Below are 15,258 nucleotides of genomic sequence, written 5' to 3' on the forward strand. Positions count from 1 at the left end.
AGCCTCCTCCACTGCGAGGCGCTGCTGTACCGTTAAAGCGACACCTTTTTCTTTTTTAAATTTTTTTTTTTTTTTTTTTTTTTTAAGGTGTCTTCAGGTGTCGCTTTAAAAAAGCGACACCTGAAGAAAGTTTGATCAATGGTAGGATGCATTAATAAACATAAAAATTTAAATATGGCAGATGTTTTACTTTCTGTTGATGGTTTGACGTCATATTCCGCATAATGACGGATAAAGATGAACTCCAAACATTAAAAACATTGGTAAAATAAAATACATCAATAGATTCATATACAGTCTATTATTAACTGCATTATATGAAGAGTATATATTTTAAATAAGTATTTATTGAAAATATTCAAGTTTTCAGAAGAAATCTTCATAATCATCATCATCCTCATCATTGTGGATCTGTGGTGTGTTTTCATGTCTGAAATAAAAAATGATTTTAAGAACATTTATAGAATTTTAGATGCAAATAAAAGTAAAAACAAACAAGGAAAAGAAAATAGATTTTGATGGAAATGTCCCTCCTGCTCGCCGTAGTTCCTTCCAAGTCTCCTTCAGCAGATTTCTGCAAAGTTCTCAGATGTCACCCACCCAGGGGTCTCGTGTTTCCTCCTCCTCCCCTTCCTCCTCTTCCTCCTCTTCCTCCTCCTCGGAAACGGGATGTGATGTAAACACGCAGAAACTTTTTTCTCTCCGTCTTTGGGGTGAAATCTTCCTGAACTCTGCCGCGCTGGGACCAGAACCAGAACCAGAACCAAACTGGGCCATTACCACCATGATCCTGTAACTTCCATCTCCAACCAGCAGCAGGAGCCGGAACCGAACTCAGGAGAAACGGGTCGAACCGGGGAGACGGTTCTGCTTCTGCGATCCGGAGGGAAACCGCGGAACAGGTAGAGTCCGGACTGGACACCCGAACCGGGACGGTCCTGCAGAACTCGGACTGATCTGGTCTGCAGCTGCAGATGATCCGAAAGTTTTACAAAGTTTTTATTTGAATGTCCAGAAAAAGTTCTGAACAAACAAGCTGAAATAAAATGGTAAAAAGTCGAGTCAGCTGGGCCCGTCCGGAACCGGGACCCGTACCGGGACTGTGACGGGGACCGGGACCAGGACTCCTGTAGGAAGCTCATAAAATGTTACGTAAGAGGAGGAAAACTGCTTTCATCAGGTTCCCAGAGGTGAAACCGGGACGGTAGAGCTGGATGGTTCTGAGGATCCTCCAGAGTCCAGATCCGCCTTCAGAACCACAGAAACACATTTAGTCCAGATTATTTAAAAATCGAACAAAGTCAGACTTTCTGAAGTCCTGACATGTTCATCCAGCAACACCCAGCAGGTACCACCATGCCAGCCGGTCTGGTTCCTGGAGTCAGGACCAGGTCTGGACCCTGACTGGACCACACTGAGACCTGGTCCTCCTCCGGCCGGTCTGGTCCTGCAGCCAGGAGGAGGTCTGGACTCTGGACCACACTGAGACCTGGTCCTCCTCCGGTCGGTCTGGTTCCTGCAGCCAGGAGGAGGTCTGGACTCTGGACCACACTGAGACCTGGTCCTCCTCCGGCCGGTCTGGTTCCTGCAGCCAGGAGGAGGTCTGGACTCTGGACCACACTGAGACCTGGTCCTCCTCCGGCCGGTCTGGTTCCTGCAGCCAGGAGGAGGTCTGGACTCTGGACCACACTTAGACCTGGTCCTCCTCCGGCCGGTCTGGTCCTGCAGCCAGGAGGAGGTCTGGACTCTGGACCACACTGAGACCTGGTCCTCCTCCAGTCGGTCTGGTTCCTGCAGCCAGGAGGAGGTCTGGACTCTGGACCACACTGAGACCTGGTCCTCCTCCGGTCGGTCTGGTTCCTGCAGCCAGGAGGAGGTCTGGACTCTGGACCACACTGAGACCTGGTCCTCCTCCGGCCGGTCTGGTCCTGCAGCCAGGAGGAGGTCTGGACTCTGGACCACACTGAGACCTGGTCCTCCTCCGGCCGGTCTGGTCCTGCAGCCAGGAGGAGGTCTGGACTCTGGACCACACTGAGACCTGGTCCTCCTCCGGCCGGTCTGGTCCTGCAGCCAGGAGGAGGTCTGGACTCTGGACCACACTGAGACCTGGTCCTCCTCCGGCCGGTCTGGTCCTGCAGCCAGGAGGAGGTCTGGACTCTGGACCACACTGAGACCTGGTCCTCCTCCGGCCGGTCTGGTTCCTGCAGCCAGGAGGAGGTCTGGACTCTGGACCACACTGAGACCTGGTCCTCCTCCGGCCGGTCTGGTCCTGCAGCCAGGAGGAGGTCTGGACTCTGGACCACACTGAGACCTGGTCCTCCTCCGGCCGGTCTGGTCCTGCAGCCAGGAGGAGGTCTGGACTCTGGACCACACTGAGACCTGGTCCTCCTCCGGCCGGTCTGGTCCTGCAGCCAGGAGGAGGTCTGGACTCTGGACCACACTGAGACCTGGTCCTCCTCCGGCCGGTCTGGTCCTGCAGCCAGGAGGAGGTCTGGACTCTGGACCACACTGAGACCTGGTCCTCCTCCGGCCGGTCTGGTTCCTGCAGCCAGGAGGAGGTCTGGACTCTGGACCACACTGAGACCTGGTCCTCCTCCGGCCGGTCTGGTTCCTGCAGCCAGGAGGAGGTCTGGACTCTGGACCACACTGAGACCTGGTCCTCCTCCGGCCGGTCTGGTTCCTGCAGCCAGGAGGAGGTCTGGACTCTGGACCACACTGAGACCTGGTCCTCCTCCGGCCGGTCTGGTTCCTGCAGCCAGGAGGAGGTCTGGACTCTGGACCACACTGAGACCTGGTCCTCCTCCGGTCGGTCTGGTCCTGCAGCCAGGAGGAGGTCTGGACTCTGGACCACACTTAGACCTGGTCCTCCTCCAGCCGGTCTGGTCCTGCAGCCAGGAGGAGGTCTGGACTCTGGACCACACTGAGACCTGGTCCTCCTCCAGTCGGTCTGGTCCTGCAGCCAGGAGGAGGTCTGGACTCTGGACCACACTGAGACCTGGTCCTCCTCCGGCCGGTCTGGTTCCTGCAGCCAGGAGGAGGTCTGGACTCTGGACCACACTGAGACCTGGTCCTCCTCCGGCCGGTCTGGTTCCTGCAGCCAGGAGGAGGTCTGGACTCTGGACCACACTGAGACCTGGTCCTCCTCCAGTCGGTCTGGTCCTGCAGCCAGGAGGAGGTCTGGACTCTGGACCACACTGAGACCTGGTCCTCCTCCAGCCGGTCTGGTTCCTGCAGCCAGGAGGAGGTCTGGACTCTGGACCACACTGAGACCTGGTCCTCCTCCAGTCGGTCTGGTCCTGCAGCCAGGAGGAGGTCTGGACTCTGGACCACACTGAGACCTGGTCCTCCTCCGGCCGGTCTGGTCCTGCAGCCAGGAGGAGGTCTGGACTCTGGACCACACTGAGACCTGGTCCTCCTCCGGCCGGTCTGGTCCTGCAGCCAGGAGGAGGTCTGGACTCTGGACCACACTGAGACCTGGTCCTCCTCCGGTCGGTCTGGTTCCTGCAGCCAGGAGGAGGTCTGGACTCTGGACCACACTGAGACCTGGTCCTCCTCCGGCCGGTCTGGTCCTGCAGCCAGGAGGAGGTCTGGACTCTGGACCACACTGAGACCTGGTCCTCCTCCGGCCGGTCTGGTCCTGCAGCCAGGAGGAGGTCTGGACTCTGGACCACACTGAGACCTGGTCCTCCTCCGGTCGGTCTGGTTCCTGCAGCCAGGAGGAGGTCTGGACTCTGGACCACACTGAGACCTGGTCCTCCTCCGGCCGGTCTGGTCCTGCAGCCAGGAGGAGGTCTGGACTCTGGACCACACTGAGACCTGGTCCTCCTCCGGTCGGTCTGGTCCTGCAGCCAGGAGGAGGTCTGGACTCTGGACCACACTGAGACCTGGTCCTCCTCCGGTCGGTCTGGTCCTGCAGCCAGGAGGAGGTCTGGACTCTGGACCACACTGAGACCTGGTCCTCCTCCAGTCGGTCTGGTTCCTGCAGTCAGGATGAGGTCTGGACTCTGGACCACACTGAGACCTGGTCCTCCTCCGGCCGGTCTGGTTCCTGCAGTCAGGATGAGGTCTGGACTCTGGACCACACTGAGACCTGGTCCTCCTCCAGTCGGTCTGGTCCTGCAGCCAGGAGGAGGTCTGGACTCTGGACCACACTGAGACCTGGTCCTCCTCCGGCCGGTCTGGTCCTGCAGCCAGGAGGAGGTCTGGACTCTGGACCACACTGAGACCTGGTCCTCCTCCGGCCGGTCTGGTCCTGCAGCCAGGAGGAGGTCTGGACTCTGGACCACACTGAGACCTGGTCCTCCTCCGGCCGGTCTGGTCCTGCAGCCAGGAGGAGGTCTGGACTCTGGACCACACTGAGACCTGGTCCTCCTCCGGCCGGTCTGGTTCCTGCAGCCAGGAGGAGGTCTGGACTCTGGACCACACTGAGACCTGGTCCTCCTCCGGCCGGTCTGGTCCTGCAGCCAGGAGGAGGTCTGGACTCTGGACCACACTGAGACCTGGTCCTCCTCCGGTCGGTCTGGTCCTGCAGCCAGGAGGAGGTCTGGACTCTGGACCACACTGAGACCTGGTCCTCCTCCGGCCGGTCTGGTCCTGCAGCCAGGAGGAGGTCTGGACTCTGGACCACACTGAGACCTGGTCCTCCTCCGGCCGGTCTGGTCCTGCAGCCAGGAGGAGGTCTGGACTCTGGACCACACTGAGACCTGGCCCTCCTCCGGCCGGTCTGGTCCTGCAGCCAGGAGGAGGTCTGGACTCTGGACCACACTGAGACCTGGTCCTCCTCCGGCCGGTCTGGTTCCTGCAGCCAGGAGGAGGTCTGGACTCTGGACCACACTGAGACCTGGTCCTCCTCCGGCCGGTCTGGTCCTGCAGCCAGGAGGAGGTCTGGACTCTGGACCACACTGAGACCTGGTCCTCCTCCGGCCGGTCTGGTCCTGCAGCCAGGAGGAGGTCTGGACTCTGGACCACACTGAGACCTGGTCCTCCTCCGGCCGGTCTGGTTCCTGCAGCCAGGAGGAGGTCTGGACTCTGGACCACACTGAGACCTGGTCCTCCTCCGGCCGGTCTGGTCCTGCAGCCAGGAGGAGGTCTGGACTCTGGACCACACTGAGACCTGGTCCTCCTCCAGCCGGTCTGGTTCCTGCAGTCAGGATGAGGTCTGGACTCTGGACCACACTGAGACCTGGTCCTCCTCCGGCCGGTCTGGTTCCTGCAGCCAGGAGGAGGTCTGGACTCTGGACCACACTGAGACCTGGTCCTCCTCCGGCCGGTCTGGTTCCTGCAGCCAGGAGGAGGTCTGGACTCTGGACCACACTGAGACCTGGTCCTCCTCCGGCCGGTCTGGTCCTGCAGCCAGGAGGAGGTCTGGACTCTGGACCACACTGAGACCTGGTCCTCCTCCGGCCGGTCTGGTTCCTGCAGCCAGGAGGAGGTCTGGACTCTGGACCACACTGAGACCTGGTCCTCCTCCGGCCGGTCTGGTCCTGCAGCCAGGAGGAGGTCTGGACTCTGGACCACACTGAGACCTGGTCCTCCTCCGGTCGGTCTGGTCCTGCAGCCAGGAGGAGGTCTGGACTCTGGACCACACTGAGACCTGGTCCTCCTCCGGCCGGTCTGGTCCTGCAGCCAGGAGGAGGTCTGGACTCTGGACCACACTGAGACCTGGTCCTCCTCCGGTCGGTCTGGTCCTGCAGCCAGGAGGAGGTCTGGACTCTGGACCACACTGAGACCTGGTCCTCCTCCGGCCGGTCTGGTCCTGCAGCCAGGAGGAGGTCTGGACTCTGGACCACACTGAGACCTGGTCCTCCTCCGGCCGGTCTGGTCCTGCAGCCAGGAGGAGGTCTGGACTCTGGACCACACTGAGACCTGGCCCTCCTCCGGCCGGTCTGGTCCTGCAGCCAGGAGGAGGTCTGGACTCTGGACCACACTGAGACCTGGTCCTCCTCCGGCCGGTCTGGTTCCTGCAGCCAGGAGGAGGTCTGGACTCTGGACCACACTGAGACCTGGTCCTCCTCCGGCCGGTCTGGTCCTGCAGCCAGGAGGAGGTCTGGACTCTGGACCACACTGAGACCTGGTCCTCCTCCGGCCGGTCTGGTCCTGCAGCCAGGAGGAGGTCTGGACTCTGGACCACACTGAGACCTGGTCCTCCTCCGGCCGGTCTGGTCCTGCAGCCAGGAGGAGGTCTGGACTCTGGACCACACTGAGACCTGGTCCTCCTCCGGCCGGTCTGGTCCTGCAGCCAGGAGGAGGTCTGGACTCTGGACCACACTGAGACCTGGTCCTCCTCCAGCCGGTCTGGTTCCTGCAGCCAGGAGGAGGTCTGGACTCTGGACCACACTTAGACCTGGTCCTCCTCCGGCCGGTCTGGTTCCTGCAGTCATGATGAGGTCTGGACTCTGGACCACACTGAGACCTGGTCCTCCTCCGGCCGGTCTGGTTCCTTCAGCCAGGAGGAGGTCTGGACTCTGGACCACACTGAGACCTGGTCCTCCTCCAGTCGGTCTGGTCCTGCAGCCAGGAGGAGGTCTGGACTCTGGACCACACTGAGACCTGGTCCTCCTCCAGCCGGTCTGGTCCTGCAGCCAGGAGGAGGTCTGGACTCTGGACCACACTGAGACCTGGTCCTCCTCCGGCCGGTCTGGTCCTGCAGCCAGGAGGAGGTCTGGACTCTGGACCACACTGAGACCTGGTCCTCCTCCGGCCGGTCTGGTCCTGCAGCCAGGAGGAGGTCTGGACTCTGGACCACACTGAGACCTGGTCCTCCTCCGGCCGGTCTGGTCCTGCAGCCAGGAGGAGGTCTGGACTCTGGACCACACTGAGACCTGGTCCTCCTCCGGCCGGTCTGGTCCTGCAGCCAGGAGGAGGTCTGGACTCTGGACCACACTGAGACCTGGTCCTCCTCCGGCCGGTCTGGTTCCTGCAGCCAGGAGGAGGTCTGGACTCTGGACCACACTGAGACCTGGTCCTCCTCCAGTCGGTCTGGTCCTGCAGCCAGGAGGAGGTCTGGACTCTGGACCACACTGAGACCTGGTCCTCCTCCGGCCGGTCTGGTCCTGCAGCCAGGACCGTGAAACGATTCCTGCGTTCAAGCCAGGAACTGTTTAAACTAAATCAGGGATCCTCAGACCTGGTCTTCGGATCCAGGAGATCCGAAGGCTAAAGTTCTTCAGCCTGGGTCTCGAACTGACGGATTCTTTAGTTTTTTGTTTTAGTTTTTAATTGTTTAACGGGATTTAGTTTCTGCATCGGTAACGTTGCCGTGGTGACGCCTGATTAAATTTACGTGTCATGAGCTGTGAGTTAGCTGATGGCGGGAAGCCAATCAGAGAGCAGGATTTCTTCTTCTGTCGACAACTCTGTAGCGTTACTGTGTGTGTGAAATGCAAACAGCAGCAAAACTCTTTTCTTCTCAGGTTGGGGTCTCCTACCAGCTTCAGGTTGGGGTCTCCTACCAGCTCAGGTCGGGGTCTCCTACCAGCTCAGGTCGGGGCCTCCTACCAGCTCAGGTCGGGGTCTCCTACCAGCTCAGGTCGGGGTCTCCTACCAGCTCAGGTCGGGGTCTCCTACCAGCTCAGGTCGGGGTCTCCTACCAGCTTCAGGTCGGGGTCTCCTACCAGCTCAGGTCGGGGTCTCCTACCAGCTTCAGGTCGGGGTCTCCTACCAGCTCAGGTCGGGGTCTCCTACCAGCTCAGGTCGGGGTCTCCTACCAGTTTCAGGTCGGGGTCTCCTACCAGCTCAGGTCGGGGTCTCCTACCAGCTCAGGTTGGGGTCTCCTACCAGTTTCAGGTCGGGGTCTCCTACCAGTTTCAGGTTGGGGTCTCCTACCAGCTCAGGTTGGGGTCTCCTACCGGCTTCAGGTCGGGGTCTCCTACCAGGTCAGGTTGGGGTCTCCTACCAGCTTCAGGTCGGGGTCTCCTACCAGCTCAGGTCGGGGTCTCCTACCAGCTCAGGTCGGGGTCTCCTACCAGCTCAGGTTGGGGTCTCCTACCAGCTCAGGTCGGGGTCTCCTACCAGCTCAGGTTGGGGTCTCCTACCAGCTCAGGTCGGGGTCTCCTACCAGTTTCAGGTCGGGGTCTCCTACCAGCTCAGGTCGGGGTCTCCTACCAGCTCAGGTTGGGGTCTCCTACCAGCTCAGGTCGGGGTCTCCTACCAGCTCAGGTCGGGGCCTCCTACCAGCTCAGGTCGGGGTCTCCTACCAGCTCCAGGTTGGGGCCTCCTACCAGCTCAGGTCGGGGTCTCCTACCAGCTCAGGTCGGGGTCTCCTACCAGCTCCAGGTTGGGGCCTCCTACCAGCTCAGGTCGGGGCCTCCTACCAGCTCAGGTCGGGGTCTCCTACCAGCTCAGGTCGGGGCCTCCTACCAGCTCAGGTCGGGGTCTCCTACCAGCTTCAGGTCGGGGTCTCCTACCAGCTCAGGTCGGGGTCTCCTACCAGCTCAGGTCGGGGTCTCCTACCAGCTCAGGTCGGGGTCTCCTACCAGCTCAGGTCGGGGCCTCCTACCAGCTCAGGTCGGGGTCTCCTACCAGCTTCAGGTCGGGGTCTCCTACCAGCTCAGGTCGGGGTCTCCTACCAGCTTCAGGTCGGGGTCTCCTACCAGCTCAGGTCGGGGCCTCCTACCAGCTCAGGTCGGGGTCTCCTACCAGCTCAGGTTGGGGTCTCCTACCAGCTCAGGTCGGGGTCTCCTACCAGCTCAGGTCGGGGTCTCCTACCAGCTCAGGTTGGGGTCTCCTACCAGCTCAGGTCGGGGTCTCCTACCAGCTCAGGTCGGGGCCTCCTACCAGCTCAGGTCGGGGCCTCCTACCAGCTCAGGTCGGGGTCTCCTACCAGCTTCAGGTCGGGGTCTCCTACCAGCTCAGGTCGGGGTCTCCTACCAGCTCAGGTTGGGGTCTCCTACCAGCTTCAGGTTGGGGCCTCCTACCAGCTCAGGTCGGGGTCTCCTACCAGCTCAGGTCGGGGTCTCCTACCAGCTCAGGTCGGGGCCTCCTACCAGCTCAGGTTGGGGTCTCCTACCAGCTCAGGTTGGGGTCTCCTACCAGTTTCAGGTCGGGGTCTCCTACCAGCTCAGGTCGGGGCCTCCTACCAGTTTCAGGTCGGGGCCTCCTACCAGCTTCAGGTCGGGGTCTCCTACCAGCTCAGGTCGGGGTCTCCTACCAGCTTCAGGTCGGGGTCTCCTACCAGCTCAGGTCGGGGTCTCCTACCAGCTCAGGTTGGGGTCTCCTACCAGCTCAGGTTGGGGTCTCCTACCAGTTTCAGGTCGGGGTCTCCTACCAGCTCAGGTCGGGGTCTCCTACCAGCTCAGGTTGGGGTCTCCTACCAGTTTCAGGTCGGGGTCTCCTACCAGCTCAGGTCGGGGTCTCCTACCAGCTCAGGTTGGGGTCTCCTACCAGCTCAGGTTGGGGTCTCCTACCAGTTTCAGGTCGGGGTCTCCTACCAGCTCAGGTTGGGGTCTCCTACCAGTTTCAGGTCGGGGTCTCCTACCAGCTCAGGTCGGGGTCTCCTACCAGCTCAGGTTGGGGTCTCCTACCAGCTCAGGTCGGGGTCTCCTACCAGCTCAGGTCGGGGCCTCCTACCAGCTCCAGGTTGGGGCCTCCTACCAGCTCAGGTCGGGGCCTCCTACCAGCTCAGGTCGGGGTCTCCTACCAGCTTCAGGTCGGGGTCTCCTACCAGCTCAGGTCGGGGTCTCCTACCAGCTTCAGGTCGGGGTCTCCTACCAGCTCAGGTCGGGGTCTCCTACCAGCTCAGGTCGGGGCCTCCTACCAGCTCCAGGTTGGGGCCTCCTACCAGCTCAGGTTGGGGTCTCCTACCAGCTCAGGTCGGGGTCTCCTACCAGCTCAGGTCGGGGCCTCCTACCAGCTCAGGTTGGGGTCTCCTACCAGCTCAGGTCGGGGTCTCCTACCAGCTCAGGTCGGGGTCTCCTACCAGCTCAGGTTGGGGTCTCCTACCAGCTTCAGGTCGGGGTCTCCTACCAGCTCAGGTCGGGGCCTCCTACCAGCTCAGGTCGGGGTCTCCTACCAGCTCAGGTTGGGGTCTCCTACCAGCTCAGGTTGGGGTCTCCTACCAGTTTCAGGTCGGGGTCTCCTACCAGCTCAGGTCGGGGCCTCCTACCAGTTTCAGGTCGGGGTCTCCTACCAGCTTCAGGTCAGGGTCTCCTACCAGCTCAGGTCGGGGTCTCCTACCAGCTTCAGGTCGGGGTCTCCTACCAGCTCAGGTCGGGGTCTCCTACCAGCTCAGGTTGGGGTCTCCTACCAGCTCAGGTTGGGGTCTCCTACCAGCTTCAGGTCGGGGTCTCCTACCAGCTCCCTATAGCAGCAGGCCTAACAGGATGGATCAGGGTCACCAACTGGGATCCGGCTCCACAGAGAGGGTCTGAGAACTGGTTCTGCTTCCTGAAGCCAAACTGTGAATCTGATGGTTGGAATATTTTACAGGAAGTGACTTCATCATCATGCCTGCAGTATCTTAGCAACAGTGATGGTGATGAAGATGTGATAAATAATGGTGTTATCATGGATTTACTGTGTGCGACAGCGTTCCTCATGCGGCTCTCTGACTCTTGACTTGCGGCTCGTGAAGCAGCCTCTGGCTTTCTGAAAATGCATCTAAACAAGTCATAATGATCCTCAACGCTGCAGTTCTCTCCACTAACAAGAGCTGCAGGCTGCTTGCAGAAACTCTGCTGTCCTAACGGCCCTAACTGACCCTGTCAGAGTTGCCAGTTCTGGATGATTTCAGCTGCAGTGAACTCCACCAAAGAGCTGCTCCGTCGGTAGCTCCGTATATATAATGAAAGAGAAACGCCCACATTCTGGAGGCATTATTGTATTTTCACCAGATACTGTTGCATAAGAACGCCGTTACTCCGCGTAATATTTAGGAACCATTCCTTGCTAAGAAGCTGAATGTTACTGATTTGGAAACGTAGCAGGATACGTAGCATGGCAACGCTTTGTTTGGGGGGTGGCGGCTCCCTGCTGAGTGCGGCTCTTGTTGAATTAGCAGTAAGGATTGCTGGTCTAGAGTCTGGATTGTAAACCTCCTGAACGGATAGAAACGCTGGAAAACCTCCATAGACCAGCTGGAGGGTCATGGTGTTCAGGGATGTGATGCTGTTTTAACGGTTATAAAGACTGCCAATGTGTGAACGAAGTTCTGGTAAGTTCTGCTGCATGAGCTGAAGGATGCGTTGGCGTGGCGACGTCTGAGACTCAAACATGCATTCAGTTTGCAGCAAATCCACTGATGGCGGCCGTCTGAACAGCTGTGTTTTACCAGCTGGGATCAATCAGATCGATCGTCTCTGGAAGAGGCGGAAAGCAGCTCAGAGCTCCAGAGAGTTCTCCAGCTGCTCCACAACCTTCTCCGCTGCTCGTCTCGGATCACGCCGGAAAATGAGCTCATCATTCAGAAACACCATCCTGGATGGGTGCCGGTCCATCGTAGGGTCACCGGGAGAAACAAGCGGCATCCAAGGAACCTGGAAAGCACAGGCCCTGGCTTTGGGACCACACCTTGGCACTCCTGGCCAAGGTGTGGTCCCAAAGCCCTCACGCCGCTGACCGCCACGCCGCTGACCGCCACGCCGCTGACCGCCACGCCGCTGACCGCCACGCCGCTGACCGCCACGCCAGCAGCTCTTTACCTCTTGTTGGCTTCCTGTTCCGGTTCATGAAAGCTGTCTTTAACCGGCGCCATGTTCATGGACGCCATGTAAAGAGGGAAAGCAGGAAGGTCTGTGTGATGAAGAACGCCTGCTAGAGTCTGCCTCCTCCACAAGCTCCACCACGTTAAGGCCCAAATCCTCTTCTCAGGCGTTTTTAGATCTATAAAAACGAGCTCCGATGCATGTACGAAAGGCACGTAAGACGCTGATCAATAAAGCGGCTGTGACGAGACATTCCTGCAGACTGAGCCTCAGTGTTTGGTGATAACCTCCAGAGATCTCCCTCCTCCTCCTCCACCCGCTGCTGACAGCGTTGTGATGCCCCACATACCTGCATCTGGCTGTGTGTTGGCATGTAGCAGCATGCATGTGCACAACATGGACATGCATGCAGTGTGTTTCAGCGTGGACACGCTGGCATGTGTGTTGCACTAAAAGACTAAAACTCCATCTGCTCTCTCTGCAAATAGAATAAAAGTTATTGCTGCTTTCAAACTTTGAGATAAAAAGAATTTCAACGTTTTGAGGCTTTACGAGCAAAATCAAGGAACCCGGAGCTCCTTTTTCCCAGTCGGGGAGACGGGGGCCCCTCCATTTAGTCACATGACGGTTTCCAGAGGTCATGACATGATTAATGAAGAAAACGCTAAGTTCTGATACACAATCTGTTTTCATGGTTAACCCTTCCCAACCTCTGCTGCACGCTTCCCACACTGCAGCACCAAGTAAGGCGAGAAGGTGGAACATGGAACTGGGACTACCTGGCATTGCTTTTACGCTTTCACGCCGTTTAAATAGGCGGCGTGTTCCACTGATTGTGTTTACCTCGGCGTGTGCTGTCAGTGCAAAGCTCTGCGTGTTAAATCAAGCGCGCCTCACATTCTTCAGATGCCAATCAGCAACGCTGCTCGGCTTCAGACCCGTAAGAAAACACCGGCGTGTTCGCATTCTGCTGATTCACCAGGTGCAGTTTTTAGCCTGCAGCTCCACCGTCACCATCCAGACCGCCCAGGTCCAGCAGAGGCCTACGGTGACAGGAAACAGGCAGAAAGTCCAGAACCAGCAGGAAACAGGCTGAAAGTCCAGAACCAGCAGGAAACAGGCTGAAAGTCCAGAACCAACAGAGACCTACGGTGACAGGAAAACACCGTAGGGAACTGCAGTAATCGATGTGTGAGATGACCAGAACCTGAACCAAAAGCTGAGTCGTGTGTTCTGTCAGGTATGTCTGATTCTCTTGATGTTGTAGAGAGCATATCAGCAGGTACGGGCAACCGAGGCAACATGACCTTAAAGGTCAGCTGGTCATCCACCATGACACCAAGATTCCAGGCAACAGACGTAGGAACAAGTGTGATAGAGCGGAGCTACACACGTATCTGCGGAGTTAAGGAAGGATCGGCTGGACAGGTAATGAGCTCTGTCTTGGACAGATTGAGCTGAAGGTGGCGATCCTTCATCCATGCAGAGATATCAGCAAGGCAAGCTGATATTCTCAGAGAAACATTGTGTCGTCTGGTGGGAAGGAGAGGAAAAGCTGAGTGTCATCTGCATAGCAGTGGTAGAAGAAGCCGTGAGAGCTTCTAACTGCACCAAGTGAGGAGGTGTAAAGTGGAAAGAGAAGAGGGCCGAGCACCGATCCCTGAGGCTCCCCTGTTTTCATGTGATCTGGACACTTCTCCTCACCAGGATACTCTGAAGGATCTTCCTGTGAGGTAGGACATGGACACGAGAGGACAGATCCAGAGATGCCGAGCTCAGAGAGTGGAGAGGAGAACCTGATGGTTGACTGGGTCAGAAGCAGCAGACAGGTCCAGTAGAATCAGGACTGAGGACTGACCAGTGGATCTGGTCCAGTAGAATCAGGACTGAGGACTGACCAGTGGATCTGGTCCAGGGGGATCAGGACTGAGGACTGACCAGTGGATCTGGTCCAGGGGGATCAGGACTGAAGATTGACCAGTGGATCTGGTCCAGGGGGATCAGGACTGAGGACTGACCAGTGGATCTGGTCCAGGGGGATCAGGACTGAGGACTGAACAGTGGATCTGATCCAGGGGATCAGGACTGAGGACTGACCAGTGGATCTGGTCCAGGGGGATCAGGACTGAGGACTGAACAGTGGATCTGATCCAGGGGATCAGGACTGAGGACTGACCAGTGGATCTGGTCCAGGGGGATCAGGACTGAAGATTGACCAGTGGATCTGGTCCAGGGGGATCAGGACTGAGGACTGACCAGTGGATCTGGTCCAGGGGATCAGGACTGAGGACTGACCAGTGGATCTGGTCCAGGGAGATCAGGACTGAGGACTGACCAGTGGATCTGGTCCAGGGGGATCAGGACTGAGGACTGACCAGTGGATCTGGTCCAGGGGGATCAGGACTGAGGACTGACCAGTGGATCTGGTCCAGGGGGATCAGGACTGAGGACTGAACAGTGGATCTGATCCAGGGGATCAGGACTGAGGACTGACCAGTGGATCTGGTCCAGGGGGATCAGGACTGAGGACTGACCAGTGGATCTGGTCCAGGGGGATCAGGACTGAAGATTGACCAGTGGATCTGGTCCAGGGGGATCAGGACTGAGGACTGAACAGTGGATCTGATCCAGGGGATCAGGACTGAGGACTGACCAGTGGATCTGGTCCAGGGGATCAGGACTGAGGACTGACCAGTGGATCTGGTCCAGGGGGATCAGGACTGAGGACTGACCAGTGGATCTGGTCCAGGGGGATCAGGACTGAGGACTGACCAGTGGATCTGGTCCAGGGGGATCAGGACTGAGGACTGAACAGTGGATCTGATCCAGGGGGATCAGGACTGAGGACTGACCAGTGGATCTGATCCAGGGGATCAGGACTGAGGACTGACCAGTGGATCTGATCCAGGGGATCAGGACTGAGGACTGACCAGTGGATCTGATCCAGGGGATCAGGACTGAGGACTGACCAGTGGATCTGATCCAGGGGATCAGGACTGAGGACTGACCAGTGGATCTGGTCCAGGGGGATCAGGACTGAGGACTGAACAGTGGATCTGATCCAGGGGATCAGGACTGAGGACTGACCAGTGGATCTGATCCAGGGGATCAGGACTGAGGACTGAACAGTGGATCTGATCCAGGGGATCAGGACTGAGGACTGACCAGTGGATCTGGCAAGTTGTAGGGAACCAGTAACAGACCAGTTTTAGTGGAGTGGTTCTGCCTAAAACTGGACTGATACGGATCGAGTTTTGCTTTCATTGAACTCTGTCTCATTCACCTCAACAAGCGGAGAGCGAGAGACATTCAGATCCCTGTTGCAACAGCCAGAGAGAGAGAGAGAGAGGTCGAGTGGGAGAATGGCATGTGCATTCCAGTGTGTTTGTGTGAGCGAGAGTCATAGGGACAGACAGGAGGAGAGAGAGGGCCGGGTTGCGTTGAATGTCAGGAATGTTGAGGCTTTGGGCTTCAGTTTGTTCTGACGGAGGAGGAGCGCAAGACAACCGGACAGCAGGAAGAAGGAGCGGACAAAACATAGACATAATATAAGTAGATCCCGCATAGTACCACGCTATGAGCTGATGTCTCATCGCGCCGCCATCTTGGACGGGTCTCC

The 15,258-nt window shown here is 58.4% G+C and overlaps 1 protein-coding gene across 1 annotated transcript in view; it reads left to right on the forward strand.

Annotated features, from left to right (window-relative positions):
- Positions 1 to 671: 671 nt before the first annotated feature.
- Positions 672 to 15,258, forward strand: part of LOC306764113 (discoidin domain-containing receptor 2-like) — a gene marked incomplete at its 3' end in the record, with an annotated part of 76,467 nt that continues 61,880 nt past the window's right edge. The window contains 1 exon segment of the mRNA XM_079251152.1: positions 672 to 902.

The sequence above is a fragment of the Telmatherina bonti genome, assembly GCF_933228915.1.
Source record: "Telmatherina bonti genome assembly, chromosome: 13".
Lineage (NCBI taxonomy): Eukaryota > Metazoa > Chordata > Actinopteri > Atheriniformes > Telmatherinidae > Telmatherina > Telmatherina bonti.